Raw genomic sequence first — 4860 nt, 5'->3', positions numbered from 1 at the left:
TGCCGCCACCAGTATATATGTATATATCGCTGTCCCATGGCTTCTGTCACCTCAGTGTATATGAAGAAGAGTAACACCACGTTAACTCCACTACGAAGGAAAGCATTTCGTGTTGCCCCTACACCCAGAAAAATTAAACCTTCTTCGTCTGTGAAAGAGATCATAAAAAATTTTACTAATCTCGGACGTTCAATGAATTTGGCAAAATGTTTCGTGAATTGTTTATAAACAAAAGTAATCGATTCGAATTTGGACGATTTTCAGGTGCTCTGTCAAATAGTTTAAACAACAAATCGCGCTCGATTGATTATATTTTACCTCTGTCCAGTGTTTCCCAGAATTTGTGCACTGAAAATAATTCACAAGACGTGCGCACAAACACTTTAGTCAAGAAGCAACAATGCAGTTTTCTCTACATCGGTATCAGATTCACTGAACTCTGATTATCGCTTGCTTGAGATACGTAGTCGGTTAGTGGATGAACAAATAAATGTGATGAAGCTATTCACTTAACAGTGCTGGAGTGGTACCACGGCGTATCGCGAAGTACTGTACTGTCACCTTCAACGTGGAGCTCACTGCGATGGAAAGCCTCCAAGTCAGGATCGACGTTTCGCCGTGCTGTCTCCACGCTCTTAGGATGGAGGGCAGGTCAGCAGCACACAATGTATGTGTCGGATTCCACCCAGCGGCGGCATCGCTCTTGACTCCCTTTGTGCGGCCGCCTAAGAGACGCGGACTCTATTGTTGAGAGGAATTTTAGTGAAACCCATCAGATCGCACTATACTCCTGCATTCATCTCTAATGCGGGCTACAATGGCGTTGGCGGGAATTGCGTCTTCAGAGAAAAAAATTGGTTCAAATGGCTCTGAGCACTATGGGGACTTAACTGCTGAGGTCATCAGTCCCCTAGAACTTAGAACTACTTAAACCTAACTAACCTAAGGACATCACACACATCCATGCCCGAGGCAGGATTAGAACCTGCGACCGTAGCGGTCGCGCGGTTCCAGACTGCAGCGCCTAGAACCACTCGGCCACTTCGGCCGGCCGTCTTCAGAGAGTTAAGCAAAAAACGTTCTGTTCATTTCTTGTGTACTATCTAACAATTCGTAAAAACGTGGCAAATAAAGCCCGCAAAACAGAATACTGACGTCTAAAAATTGATAGTTGTAGGAGGTACAAAGTGGCAAAGCAGGAAAAAGTAGTTTAGGCTTCCAAAGGTGGAGGTGCAGAGATAACTGCTCAGTACTGGTTTGCTCCACGATTTCTTGATGCTCTTACGGCTCTTTGTGTTTACTCTATAGCCTTCTGTAATTTTCTTGTCTGCAGAATTATTTCGTACAACAAAGAAGGGAAAGCTGGAAGGACGAAGGAATATGCAGAAACACCACAGAAAAGGAAATAAATTTGAATATAATACGTAGGCAAGGGAAGAATGAAAGTGAGATGGGTGATACCGTAATGTCAGAAGAAATTAATAGTACACTGAGTTATTTAGACTAAAAAAAGCACTGGAAATAGACGAGATTCCCACAAAGTTACTGAGAGCGTTGTGAAGCCAATCGCAATATAAGCTTTACAGGTGGTATCCCGTCAAGATACGGCACAGAATATAACTTCACGAATATTGTAATAATCCCAGTGTCTAAAAGCGTAGGTCCTGACAGGCGTGAGTAACTCAAAGAATAAAAAAAAAACACTAAAGTCTCTGACACACAGTTCCAGTTAAGATTAGTTTGGGTATCTGGGCCATGATTTTACAACGTGAGCACGTAGTTGCTAATGTAGTACTAGCCTGAGAAGCACTAATATGTTAAATTAATGTCTGAAATATCTTTTCTTAGAATACAACATGTAGCCTACAAATATATTATAAAGGAATGTAATTTTATTGACGTTTAAACTTAAAGGGAAAAAAGAAAAAGAAGCCTAAAGGGCCTAGATACCCCTACAAAGTGGGCAAATGGGCCACAAGGGCCTTGGTTCCATACAAACTGTTTTTGTTTGAATAGTAAGTGGGCCTGTTGGCAAACATGTAAACCCCTGAGAAAATTAATAAAAGTCATTTCATTGACCCTGTAGTTGAGTTATCGACAACGTAAGATAACACCTTCAAAGTGACTGAGTATGAAATCAATTCAAATTTTCGAATAACGCAACTTTTATTTTACAATTACTGGTAAAGATCAATCCCACTACAGATATTAATATTTAAGTATTATACCATATGTGTAGTTAAAAAATATTCGATAGGTCACTCAAATCATCAGTAAACCTAATCATGTCCTTGAATCTAGCAGAGATGCTTCTAAGAGGCATTGACAGTTTCCTCACTACATGTAATGTAAGCCTCTTCTTCTGTTTCCATAGACTTCATTGTTTGGGAATGACGTCTGCAAAACATGACTTCATATCCAGTGTGCCACTGGTCTGTCACTTTTACTATGTACAGCTTGAAACTCACTTCTGATTTTGCATAGACTTCGACAACACACAATTCACCCACTTCTACTGAATTCACATCATGTTCATCTACTTCTTCGTCAGAATAACTTATAAAAGCATAATCATCGCCACTGTCACACACAGGAAACTGATCACTTTCTTCACTTGTCTCTTCAGCGGCGTTACTAAGTTTCTTCCTTTTAATTCTTTTGCTGGCAGCAGGCTTAGAAAGGTTGATCTTTGCCAACTCTTTCTCCTTTTCTCTTGCGGAGTGTTTGAGTGTCTTTCTGTTCGCTTCCTCCTGCTTTTCTGTTTCCTCTTTTTCTTTCATTAATAAATATTGTTTTTATGTAATAATCTCGCAGTTGGTAACAAGTCTTTTACGATTCTTATCACCTGTTTCAGGGGTTTTCTCACTCTTAAGTATGTCCAGGCAACGGCCTTGCCGCAGTGGATATGCCGGTTCCCGTCAGATCACCGAAGTTAAGCGCTGTCGGGCGTGGCTGGCACTTGGATGGGTGACCATCCGGGCCGCCATGTGCTGTTGCCATTTTTCGGGGTGCACTCAGCCTCGTGATGCCAACTGAGAAGCTACTCGACCGAATAGTAGCGGCTCCGGTCAAAGAAAACCATCATAACGACCACACGCTCCTCCTATCCGCATCCTCAAATGAGGATGACACGGCGGTCGGATGGTCCCGATGGGCCACTTGTGGCCTGAAGACGGAGTGCTCTTAAGTATGTCCAACAACAGGTCCTCAAAACTTTTGCGGCATACTCCTGTGGATGTACTGTCTACTCCTGGTGGGTTTGTAGCTGTGGATGCAGCGATAGCAACCATTCCCGGTGGCGCTGTCTCTATAGGTTTAGAAGCTGAAGACACTATGCCTGTTCAGTGGCAGTCTATTTCTTGTCGGATTACCTGTTTAAATTTAGGCAATTTTTTTTTTGTACTTCATCAGATCAGTTGTCTTGAATATTGATGTTAGGATTACTTCTTTGTTAACCCCCTGTACTTCCCAATCATAAATTCCAGTAGTCTTAAATCCATAGATAATATTTGTTATGGGCACATCTTGGACCAGTCAGGTGAAAAGTGAGATAAATGTGTGCTTAAGGATTTTTTTGCGTGGATTTCCTTTTGCCATTTACATAATTCACTGTCCCATTTGGTCTTGAGGCTTTTAAAAACTGACACATCGAGAGGCTGTAATAGGTGTGTGGTGTGGGGAGGTAGCTTCATAATGGTGACTTGATTTTGTTGGGATAGTCTGATCAATTTAGTTGAAATATGTGTAGTACGACCATCATAGATTAACAGCACTGGCCTTTCTTCACCTATATTTGGTAGAATCAAATCACGAAACCAATTGAAGAATAAAGTGGTTTCCATCCATCCACGTGCAGTTGCTGAAACTGCTGTTTGCGAAGCAAGATCTGCATTAATCCAATTCTCCATTACATATTTGCCTTTGAAAACGCAAAGTAGTGGAAGCTTTTAACCTGCAGCAGAACAGCATAAGAGCACCGATGTATTTTCACGCCCAGATATATTTGTTTTGCGTCTGCTTTTTGCACCAACGACCCCAACAACTCTGATTTTCGATGGATCACGACAAAATGAGGTTTCGTATCAGTTGAAAATCCTCCATAAAGATTCAGTTCCCATACAGTTTTCTCTTAAACATCAAAGAAGCTATGTACTACCCATAAGTTGACTTGCTCACACCTTTCGTGTTCGATACTTTCTGGCTTCTTGAATGACAAGTGATGCCTAATTCTAAAATTTATAAACTAGTCTACACCAGGCCTCTTTTCTTTGAAAGTAATGGACGAAAATGGTTTTGGCTTATATCGACAAGAAGTTTTGGATTTAATTCAATGTTACATCAGATAAAACAGCATCCCTTGTAGATTCAATCAGTTCACAATCTCATCTTCTTTAGCAGCAAACTCTTCGATTCACCACCACCACCTCTGCTGTTTCTTGAAGTGAATCCTTCACGACGAGTGCCCAGAATACGATGTTTCATTGTAGATCTAGGAACACTGTGGAATGTAGCTGCTCTTGGTGGTTCTATTGCCATTCCGAACATTTTAGATAGCTTTTTCTAAATCCTCTTCAGAGTAGCTAATGCTAGTTCCCCTCTGAATTTTTCTGACGTATGTTCTCACCATTATCTGCAAAAATAGTTAGTGAGATAGTCAAAAGAAGTTTCGGCTAGGTTAAATTAATGTTAGATTAGACAGTTAGAACTCTAATTCTACCTGATGTCTACAATTTAACATAATAATTTAGGGACGGAAACCTGGCTGAAACCAGATGTAAACAGTAATGAAATTCTAAACTCGGATTGGAATATATACCGCAGAGACTGGCTGGACAGTGAAGGGGAGGCGTGTTTATAGCG

General features: G+C 41.0%; 1 pseudogene; it reads left to right on the top strand.

Annotated features, from left to right (window-relative positions):
* The first annotated feature begins 2881 nt into the window (after positions 1 to 2881).
* On the top strand, positions 2882 to 2999 carry LOC126417920 (5S ribosomal RNA; annotated as a pseudogene).
* Positions 3000 to 4860: the final 1861 nt, after the last annotated feature.

The sequence above is a fragment of the Schistocerca serialis genome, chromosome 8, assembly GCF_023864345.2.
Source record: "Schistocerca serialis cubense isolate TAMUIC-IGC-003099 chromosome 8, iqSchSeri2.2, whole genome shotgun sequence".
Classification (NCBI taxonomy): domain Eukaryota; kingdom Metazoa; phylum Arthropoda; class Insecta; order Orthoptera; family Acrididae; genus Schistocerca; species Schistocerca serialis.
Note: the sequence above shows the minus strand (reverse complement) of the source record. Positions and strands in the feature narration are given on the sequence as shown.